At 35.4% G+C, this 12,136-nt stretch overlaps 1 protein-coding gene across 7 annotated transcripts in view; it reads right to left on the bottom strand.

Annotated features, from left to right (window-relative positions):
* Nucleotides 1–12,136, bottom strand: part of LOC133527226 (limbic system-associated membrane protein-like) — a 96,577-nt gene that overhangs the window by 48,800 nt on the left and 35,641 nt on the right. The gene's annotated exons all lie outside the window — the stretch shown is intronic.

Genomic DNA, 12,136 nt, shown 5'->3' with positions numbered 1-12,136 from the left:
TACATTTCTTTAATCTTCCCACTTGTTGCTAACATTACTGAGCATTTTATTATACGAATAAGAAATCATTTTGCGGCTATAAATTTCGCATTATTGACGCAAGTCACTGCTACCAAGTTTTTTGTGTTCTGGCAGCGGGCCAATACTATGAAAAAAGGGTATATGAGTAAAGCTAGCAACACACAGAGTGGAGGTTCTCAAACTCACACCTGACATTCACCCGTGTACAGAAAAGTCACGAAAAAGCGAAATGAACGCGCGAATGATAACTAAATGTCATCATATATACATCATTGTGATATGCACGTTTGAATATACCTCTAAATAAAGTCCAGTTAAGCTTCAATAAACTAGTTGTATTTATGTATTCATGTAATTAATGTAAAGAAGTTGATTATTTTATCTCTAGAGTTGCCACTTCGATTTCATCCACACTGCGGTGGGAATCATGTGAACTTTTTCTACTACACTTTGCTAACCGCTTCGCGAAGTGCGTGCCACCGTAGCGTAGAGCGCAAAAATGGCGGAACTCTTTTTATTATCATTGCTGTTATTGAACCCTATTCACATACTCTGTCAAGATATTTTGCAACTTGATGGAGAAGACTATTTTTAGGGTTCCGTAGGCAAATGGCAAAAAACGGAACCCTTATAGATTCGTCATGTCCGTCTGTCTGTCCGTTTATGTCACAGCCAATTTTTTCCGAAACTTTATAAGAGCTATACTATTCAAACTTGGTAAGTAGATGTATTCTATTAAGATTTTTACACAAAAATAGAAAAAAAAAAAACAATAAATTTTGGGGGTTCCCCATACTTAGAACTGAAACTCAAAAAATCTTTTTTCATCAAACCCATACGTGTGGGGTATCTACGGATAGGTCTTCAAAAATGATAGTGAGGTTTATAATATCATTTTTTTCTAAACTGAATAGTTTGCGCGAGAGACACTTCCAAAGTGATAAAATGTATGTGTCCCCCCCCCCTGTAACTTCTAAAATAACAGATTGAAAATTCTAAAAAATATATATGATATACATTACCATGCAAACTTCCACCGAAAATTGGTTTGAACGAGATCTAGTAAGTAATTTTTTAAATACGTCATAAATGGTACGGAACCCTTCATGGGTGAGTCCGACTCGCACTTGGCCGCTTTTTTATACTAGCTGTATTTTTAAGACCACCACCAGACCACCAAAATTGCTCAGGACCATGTAGACTGTCCTGATCTGCTAGAGAACTTATGATTGTCAGTCCCCTCACGCATATCCTTTCACATCAAACGAACGTTCCATATTCCCTTCGTTCATACAAATTATAGAAAAAAACTTTTCTTCTAAGGCCTGCGAGGTCCATTAATCAGGTTTGCAACCATCATGACCTCATCGACCTGTTTTGCGATAGCTTTAGTTCAATAAAAACTAATGAGCCACGATTTCTCCCACTGTTAACTTTTATGTAATTCTATCTGGTTTATTTCTCTTTTGTTCTTATCGTTAAGGATTTAAAACTGTTTGAACTAATTCTCACTGTCAAGCAACATAACTATAGTCATAATAAATAGGTACGTAGATATATTATACATTTTGAAATTTTACGTCATATATTTTAAGCAGTTTTTAACTGTGGGAACTTGTAATTGGCTTACTGTTTCTATTTTGCAACCTATTTTGTTACTCTAGCTGTAAGTATTCATAAGAAAAAAAAATAGAAATAATTAATACAGTTATGTTTTATTACCTATTTGGGAGTTTTATTTCCGAAATAATCCAGCACGCCATCTGTCATCAGTAGGTCTCAACTGTCTGAACTGATGAAAACGCAATACGTTGCCGCTATAAACAATTTCAAAAATTAACTACGTGCTTCTAATTAAGGTGTTTTTTTTTTGTTAAAACCATTTCATAACACTGAATTTACGTCTCGTTTTATTTTGTGGTCGTAATTAAAATATACACTGTATACGCTTATGCACTCGTTTTCAGTTTCAACTTATTAAAGACTCGGTGTGTTGTAGTCCTAAACTTGCCTGCCAATTTCTGCAAGAAAGGCAGCATTAACAAGCTAATACGCTGAATAAACGTTGAATGAATTAGGATATATTTTCGGGTTCTAGGTGTGGCAATTCCTAAATTATGTAAAATTACTTCGCATTTAGAAAATAGGTAGATACTCGTAAATCTTCATTGAACATTTTCCATTAGGTAGGTATCGTGAAGGTTGGAAACCTTCGCAGTCTTTTTGAAGATAACTGGCAACAATTATGTCTTTGAATTCAGAACTATCGCCCTGCCAGATGAATAAAATATCTGCAGGCGAGCATTCCGAAGGTGGCAGTCATTAAGGGTAGTCGATATGACTGTGTCATCTTGCTGATTGAAAAAATAATATATGAAATCAGAAAACTACAACGAGTGTTTCTATTTCTCCACCACCATTAGACGAATCACTTTTACAGTATACAGTATGAATATCTTATATTACATGTTTTAAGTTTAGATACAATAAATTATGACCCTGTAATTACTTTTTGGAAAATTACCGAGCAGCAATGTACTGTAAACATTACATGACATTACGGGATACGAGCTTTTTTATAGTAACCAACAAGCGTTGACAGTTACTTAAAAAAGCTCATATCTTGTAACTTGTGTGTTGCTTTACATTGCGGGCCGAATTAATTTGTACAGTTAATGTTTTCATTGTATTTCTAGACAAAATGTTTCTCAATTTCAATATCAATTCAATTTCAATTTTTTTTTCAATTATTATTTTTTCTACTTGGGTACTATGGTAACCACCTTTTAAATATTAGCCCGTATTTAATTTACACACTGTGGGTATATTTTGGATCGGCCAAAGTCGATTAAGAGGGAAGTATACCATGCAATCGTCCAACCAAAAAGAGAAAATGATTTTCCACTTCTAAATATTTTCCATCCTCCATGATCTTTTAGTGTGTTATTGACACAATAAATAACAAGTTTTAAAGTTTCCCCTTTTTTTACAAAATTTGCAAAACAATTTTTTTTAAACGAAATCTATAAACCTATAATATATTATGCTGAAGCGATCGACATCAAAATCAAAGTGATTTGTTAAGATTTAGTTAGTGGAAAACGTTTTATCCCAAAATGGAATTTCATAGAAAAAATACCGTTATTTCGCTAGAATCTAACTTATCCTGTTATTTCAAAAAATAGGTGTCTGAATCTACTCTATATAGTTTTTGGCAAACTGCGAGTTCTCAGGTTGGGGCGAACAACTAGTCTAGGTACACAAACAATTTGGCTAAAAAAAACATCTATGTCATAAAACGGTGATTTAAGTAACCAATATTTTAATCAAATTTTTAAACTATGAAAGGTGCATCCTTGATACTTTTAGATAGACTACCTACAGTGTGTAAATAGGTTGTGTATACATGCCATAGGCTGATCGTTCGTTTTTCGCTAACTTTATGTGGCACAGATGCGAGGCAGCCCTCATTCTTGTTACTACGCAGATGGCGATTTGAATTTACCTGTTTCACGGTAAATTTGTTTGTGTTTGTGTGGGTAAATATCGCTGTTTGTTAAATAAGTACACAGGGTAGTGTTAGTATAATGTATTCTGTGAAATACTGACGAGCAGAGACGTTATGAGAAACCCATACGGCTCGTCGTAATAGTGATAGATGGCGGTGTTCCTCTATACATGAGTTTTTATTGCTATTAGAGCATATCAAACAATCAAATTATCGCAATCGCAACCTGTGGCACGTGACCAAAACGTCGTAAACGCCGGAAAAATTCATGGCGCTTACGCGTAAGGTCGCGACTCGCGAGATTTGCGGTCCGCTTCTATGGTTTGTTGGCAAAACAACAACTCATGGCACAAAATACTGGTTCTCTGTGCCGGTACTATACGTAGTTCAATGACAATATCATTAGATGCATCTTGTTGGACAACTTTACTGCTAGACTGCTACTATGCTCAAATTCCTTTACATTTCAATTTGTTCTATCTGAAACAAAGCTCATTACATCCCAAACAAACTGCACGAGCTAACAATTTGTAGTGTACCTTAGTTTCCTTTCACAATGGAAGCCCAGTCTCAAACCACAAAAATTCACACAGATTACACTTAATTACAGTTTCGTTTTTAGAATTCTCTAGAAGCACGCGTTCTAAATTTTAAACCGAACGGACGTATGTCCTGAGAAATTACGTGAGACTTGTCACCCTTTTACTCTACGAGTCATCAAAGTCAAAAGGATGTAAGTCCAAGGAAGTTGTATACAAGTTGTGATGTTTTGGGTTTGGGAGCTAGTTTTGGCTCCATGCCTACGTTACAACAATGCACAGGAATCAGCCTGCACCTTGCAGCGTGGCATGAATTTTAATGTGCAGCGGTGGTCCAAATACTTGTTTGAAAATTCAGTAAATATTTTCTACTGCTACTCATATTATTTATATTAAAGCTACATAAGAAAAAAATTAAAGGTAAGTAAATTCGCGAATAACGTGTTTATTTTTTAGATTACGTTTTTTCTAAAGGGGCGAACTTGCGCATATTTTTTTTTCATCGTTATTAAAGTAAATAGTTTGCTTTGCAAATTTTAATAAAGTACGTACTCTCTAAAAGTAAAATGAAGTAATTTTCTCTTCAAAATAAAGGGGGTACGTTTTTTCCTGTACAATTATTCTGATTAATTAATCTTACTTTAGGTACATAGTTAAATACGTGTATCCCTATAACAACATTAATTATCGAATACCAGGTACAAAATAATAAATACAGTTACTTAATAATAGGTAGATGTAGGTTTCAACATAGTCAAGAAACCTAGATGGATAGAATGTGTATTTTCAATTCGTACACAAAAAATAAAATCAACACGTGCCAAAGAAGCATGGAGCGGAGTATTCTAAATATAAAACGTGTCGATAAGAAGAAAAACATAGAAATAAGACAAAAAACAAAAGTAATTGACGCTCTGACATATTGCAAAAAATTGAAATGGCGATGGGCTGGTCATGTCACAAGAATGAACGACAACAAGTGGACAAAGTCGGTGACAACATGGCCGGGTCCAGCGGGAAAACGCAGGCAAGGAAAACTATTAGAAAGATGGTCAGATGAAATTATTAAAGCAGGACAACAATGGATGGAAAAAGGCAAAATAAGAGATATAAATGGAAAGAGTTGGAGGAGGCCTATACTCGAGAGAGGTCCTTAATATCCGAGACGTAAGTTATATATTCATTAGACAATTAATATTTATTAAGTTATTCAAATTATATTTCAATCAAATTAAATAACAAATTAATGACATAATGTAAACAATTTTAGAATTTTAGAATATATTCATAAGTAAATTATCTATGAATTAAAATTAATAATGTTAATAATGCATGCATTCACATTTGCATATTGCAACGATATTAAGGATTAAATGGCTTTTTTACTTTATTTTATAATAATAGGTAGGTACAGTCAGCATCAAAAGTAGCGGATGAAACAACGCGCTAAAAGTATCTGATATTCCGGATAACTTTTCCAAATATAGATAAATTTATAAAATACGCTTTCAAAAGTATATCTTTAACAGTATTAGTTGTTCTATATTAAAAACCTCACTATTTGTTAAGCTTTTACAGAATGGTAGATACTTATGAAGCGTTATTTGACCCGCTACTTTTGATGATGACTGTACCTATTCGATATGCCATTTTGTCTATTGTTTTTTTTTCGATTTGTAGTTTTGTGTTTTCCTCGTCTTATTCAACTGTGTCATAAACACTGGAATTACGCTATACACGTCGCTGACTGTACCAGAAAAGACAACCAAATATAATAATATGGTTGATTTAATGTGTTAGACGATAGAGAAAATAATAAATTATTCTAATTAGGTTTCTACAAATCCAAACTGCAATAGATGTCATACTATATGAAAGAAACAGTGACCAAGGCTTTCAGTACCGAGACCTCGAATGGAACCAGCGTCTTCTGCATTCGCTAAAACCGCTCAGCCAGCTCACCCAGTTCTTGGATAGAATTTTCTCAAGTATTTGAAATCCTGATCCCTTAATCGACCATTGGCAAACTCTAAGGTAGAACAGTATATTATGGTTCGTACTAAATATTCAAATCAAAGGTGATTCCATGCTAGTTAAGTGAGACAAACGAAAAACACTTGTTACAAGTAGTTTGTATACTTATTACTAGATGCTCATCTGTCGACTGTTTATCAATGGAGTGAAGAGTAGCCGGTCATTAACTTTTGAAAATTAAATATGTGTAAACTATGCTTCTCTGTTTAGCCTAAAGGTTGACTGGTAGAGAAAGCCGCGTGGCATTAAGTCCGCCTTTTGTCACTGTATATTGTTAAGTGTGTAATAAAGTTTAAATAAATAAATAAATAACCTATATGAAACCTGAAATTATATTCATAAAAATCTTTGAGGTGGAATACACAATGCAAATTGACTTACACTTAGACTTTTCATATATAGAAAGCGATTTCATAATGCTTTTTCATATCGTAAAACTCACCAACAACTACAATTGTTTAAGTTGCGGAAAGTTTCCAAAAACTTCTCTGCGTGAATGGAAAATTTTCATTTATACAGGGTGATTCATGAGACGTGAGTAGGACTAAGCCTACACAATCAGTAAATGTTAATGAACCGTTCATCATCATATTTAAGTAAAACAATCTCGCTTTATTTCTGTTATTTAACTTTTTGGGAAGGACAAATTTGATAATCTACAATCATGGACACCCTACAACACTTAATTAAGAAAGATAAAACCTCTTTAACCGTTATGACAGCAGTTTGATTATGAAGAAAACAAAATGTCACACTTGAGTGAGATACGATTTTTCAAAAGTAACCAGACTCCGATGACATTCAATTTGTCACTTGTTATGGATAAAACAAATAGGGTGACCATACATGGCGTAAATAAATTATAACATTTTTTTTGAACAGTACAAAATAAAATAACGTTAATCTCACAAATACTGGTACGAAACAGTTGCTTATAACTTACTGAATGCTCAAGCTTGATCCTGCTCACGTCTCCTGAATCACCCTGTATACAAACGTATTAAGAAGTTTTCGTTTTGGCAACGATTCATTTCGAATTATTTTTTTACGATTGCCGCCCAGGAATTCCAAAAATGGAACAAAAGTGTCCTTAATCACTATAAGGCAGAATATAGAAGATCTTCAAAATCTTGGGCAGAACGAGGTTAAATTGCGCACTAACTACGCGCGCAAAAAGTACATTTAAAAAACTTGTGTAGCTTGAGTATCAAGACAGCAATTTGAGCCTAAATAAAAAACAACCCTATAGGGACCTAAAATAATTGAATACTTGTAATAATTAAATAAGCGTTAAATTCTGACATCCTTTTTTTTTCGACGAAACATTTGCGACTATAATAAATCTCCTTCAGACAACCTCTGAAGAGTAGAAAAATTGCTGAATAAACAACCAAGGCTTGAGGCAAGGTGAGAATTCAGTCTTCATTGCTACGCGTAAGCAATAATTTCATAGCAATAAGTGTTTTATTGTAATTCAATAACTTCTCCATAAAACGATTTATCAATAAGCTAAATGTGCTTCCACACCACCAGATGCCTTGTGTGGGGAAACGTTGAGTGACACAATGCAACAACATGTAATGACTACCATAGTTATTGGCCACTACATAGTAATTGGTCCCTCCTAAGGGCCACCACACACTAGCGTCTCCGGAGCGTCGGCGTCTAACCATCTCTATGGCTGCTGCTCGATGCAACGTTGGCGCAGCGACGCCTTTTTTTATAGCGCAGACTAGACGCCGACGCTTAAAAGACGCTAGCGTAGGGTCTTTCTAACGAATCAGAAAGAAAGAACCTATTTTAAGTCTTATTATTAAGAGTGGCCAATAACTATAGCAGTCATTATAACTAGGTAAGATACCTAATGTTAGGGCGTCCGCTAACTGGTGCGGGTGCATGGAGCGGGCGCACGTACGTGGGTGCCATTTAGTTTGACCAAATGTCCCGTATTTCAGGTACGATTTTTCAGTGTTGTAATTTGGCGAAATCAATACGGGAAAGTAAATTGTCTCGTAATTTTATGATTTAATGGCAATTAATGACCACTTTCTATCACCACACCGCTCGCGATCGGTAGGGTGTTCATCCTCATACCCTAGAGCCTAAATGGTCGCACACTGTGCGGTTTAAGAGGAATTTCCTCCCGCGGACGCTCCGGCTGTGGAATGAGCTCCCTACCAAGGTTTTCAAGAGGATATAAATACAGTATGGGGTTCTTCAAAAAAGGAGTGTATAGGCTTTTAAAGGGCCGCAACGCGCATGTAACACCTCTGTAGTTGCAGGCGTCTACAGGCTACGGTGACTGCTTACCATCAGGCGGGCCGTATGATTGTTTGCCACCGACGTGGTATAAAAAAAATCTAGGTATTCGAACAATATTTATATTCTCGCACACAGCAGCGAACACGGCGCGGTCCGATTAAATATTGTTTTTAAAGTCTTACATTAAGAAATTTAGAAACTGTAATATAGGTTACAAAATTTAGTGTAAATTTTTTTGGTAAAAAAAACGTCCTGTCCCGGATTTTAAACTCGAATCCCGTATTTTCAATGCAGGTTTCCCGTAAAGCTAGAAATCAGATCTGGTCATTCTAGTGTCATTTTAGATGCAATCCGTCACACGGGTTCGCGCCAGTTAGCGTTACTCATCCTATGCTTAGTTAACCCGCTCATCGCCAGCGCCACCTAGTGGACGCCCTTACCATGTTGATCCACAAATATTAACTGTGGTGTGCATGCACCCTATGGGCACAAGATGGGGTCAACGGGATAACGAAGCAAGATCTTGGTGCCGCTGACCGTTATTCAATTAAGTGTATAATCAATGATAACGTATAGTTATTTCCTAAAACGTTGACTTGTTTTACATAAATATTTACAGTATGACATAAAGTACTGTACCCCTAGTGTAAATTTTATCGACATCACAACGTGACGAACGCGTTTGCGTTAAGTCTCATTTTGTATAGGATTTTGAGTTTCCAAAACGTCCCGCTTGGCGCGCTCTTTCTAAATCCAATACAAAATGAGACTAAACGCAAACGCGTACGTCACGTTTCAAAATCGAATTTATTTACACTAGGGGTACTGAAATAAAAGAACATAAGTATTGATCACATACACACTACTTTTTATCACACTTACTTGTAAACGATGTTATTTTATGCCAGCATACTGAGATAGAATGATCTATATTATGCCCACGGCCGTAATATATTTTTTTAATCATTAGGTCATGGGCATATTGGGCATGAGTTTTACTTTTAAAATACTGACGTTTATAACTTATTTTTTGTGTATTTTTATAAATATTTAATTTGATTAATTTAATAGCCACTTAAAATATTTGTCTGCGCCTTCGATGCCTAACCTGTCAAAAATGACAAAACGGCTGACGTACGTTTGAAATATCACCGTATTTAAGTATTATTTCGCTTAAAAATTAGTTTTTTTCTCAGTGTGATGAAAATAATTGTGTGTACCACGGCCGGTACAAGAATTACGAACTTGTGTTAATTAAGCCTGAAACGTTGACGTACTCGTATGTTGATTTAAGTATTCTGACATAATTTAACGGTGAGCATATCTATATACATATAACCTTTAATCTCATTACGTAGGATACCATTTTATTAAATTCCTTTTCTTTCTTGGGGATTTATTTTAAATTTTTAGTTTAGTTAGCTTCAATTTAAATTTTTCTTAACAAAATTCGTTATAAATGTTGGCACCTGGCGTATAAATTGGCGTGAATTTCGGACTTGGAGCAACTTGGGTCATCTTGGGAATTAGACGCGCTCGTATTTTACGTGAAGTGGCAAAGTTCGTGCCCCGTTTAGTGGTAGTGCGAGTTACTGGAATGACTGACTGAGTCAATGATAGAGGAATTTAAATTAGTCGTATGATTAAATAGTGTCGTGGATCTAAAATGTGATTTTGTGTAAAACTTTCCCATAACCTGTATTTGTTTACATTTATACTCCTCCAATCTTGTATATATTTATACAGGAATGGAGTCGTATAAATTTGCCTTAAGTGGCAATAGAGCTGTCGTCAGCTAGGGCAGGGCGGTTTATAAATGGCAATCGCAAACCAGTGGTCGCAAGTTGAGGTTACATTACGACGTTTTCGAGATACTTGGGACTAGTTCCAGCATATTTTTCCCTACGCAGTCAGGAGGGTAATGTTTTTCGAGCTAAATTAATGTATGTATGTCCATTTCTTTGGCACGCCCTACAGCCCAATCGGCTGGAAAGTTTTTGATATATAAAAGGTCGTTGAATTCGTCAGAATGCGATAGTGACTTAGGCTATAAACATTTTGAAAATAGCGGCCGCAAATGAAAAAAGGGAGAAGGGGGGTTAGTTTTATTTTTCTTACTCTATGGCACCCATATTGCTATCAATGTGGGTGGATATGAAATAAAAGTAAGTGACAAATAAAATATATTTTTACGAGTATCATATCAAACACTTTTTCATTGTACGTACTCGTATTTAAGCAGTCGGTTTTTTTACAGCTTGTTACTTAAAATATTTTGACTAGTTCCATTTCCCTAGCGTTAGTCGAGCAAATCGTTCCGTCCAAACGAGCCTTTTACGCTGAAAACTGGAATAGTTTTCTGATACCCAGTAATGGCCACTATTACGGTATTGGTCATTAAGCAGGAATGTAAGTTTTAATGTTATTTTTGAATGCTAATGGTTATTGCCTACATAAGGAACAAAGACATAAAAATTACGTTGACTTAATAGCATTGTGGATGATAACTATTATTAAAAGTGGTATAAAAAGTAAAACTTAATTATCGGTAATTATTTAGTTAATTGCCAAACGGCCCATGTGTATATGAATAATAAATTTTTATTTAAAAATACCTTTAGAATAGTGTTCTCTGTATTCTTACACGCAATAGAGAAATTTATATATAAATTAATATATAAGGTTCTAACAATTAGCACCTTGTATAATAAAGACATGTCTGACGAGCAAAATGTTAAGCAGAAGTATATGTTCAGAGTAAGTAATTGAGCTGAGAGATATAAACCCGTGCGATGTTCAAATCTTCCTTCACAAGTTTGCGTAGCAAGCTATATCTTTTGTTTCCTTCTAACTTAAGGACTTTACGCCCGGGTTAGGCTTCCGTACCCAAAGGGTATAACCTGTTGTGAGCAATAAAGTATTTTACTATCAAGTCTAGTATTGTCTATGACCACAGGTCTATTGTTTGTGGGTGATGGCTTTTTGTTTTATGAAAATATGGAGGCTGTACACTAAGTTATAGTTTAGAATATAAACAGAATTATTGAGCATTATATGCGCGTTTCATTCAAGTCCTATAACAGGTTATGGGCCCAGGAATTGGAGTACTTGGAAGTTTCAAGTGACAGTAGCTCTAAAAGGTGCTGATCTGTTTAAGGTAGTTAATGGAGAAGAAACAAAGACAGAAACGAACAAGGTGGTGTGGCAAAAGAGTGACGCTAAGGCGCAGTCAATGATAGTGTCAAGGTTGAGCGAAGCAGTTCTAGTTCATGTTTTAACCTGTGAAACAGCTGAAGAGATTTGGTCAAAACTAAAAGCAGTATACGAGCCAAAGTCGGCTACTACAACACTGATGCTACAACAGCAGTTTCTACAGTTCAAGTATGAAGGAGGTGACCTATCGGTATTTTTGTCAAAGCTTCAAGAAATGAGAAGTCAGTTGAAACAAAGTGGTGAAGAAATATCTGACAAGTTTTTGATGACAAAGGTTCTAATGTCATTACCAGACAGATACAGTCATTTTATATCGGCTTGGGAATCTGTGGAAACAAGTAAACAAAACTATGAAGACTTGGTAGCTAGGCTACTGGTAGAGGAGGAGAGAGTGAAAGCCAGGGGAACGGAAAATGAAAACGTAGCACTCTTTACAAACTTCAAGAATAGAAATTCTAATAAGAAATGTTATAAATGTGGCCGAGGTGGACATTTCGCTCAAGAGTGTAGGGACACAGATAAAAACAATCGAAAGTGTTGGACATGTGATAAGGCTGGA

Source organism: Cydia pomonella, chromosome 17 (assembly GCF_033807575.1).
Source record: "Cydia pomonella isolate Wapato2018A chromosome 17, ilCydPomo1, whole genome shotgun sequence".
Classification (NCBI taxonomy): domain Eukaryota; kingdom Metazoa; phylum Arthropoda; class Insecta; order Lepidoptera; family Tortricidae; genus Cydia; species Cydia pomonella.
Note: the sequence above shows the minus strand (reverse complement) of the source record. Positions and strands in the feature narration are given on the sequence as shown.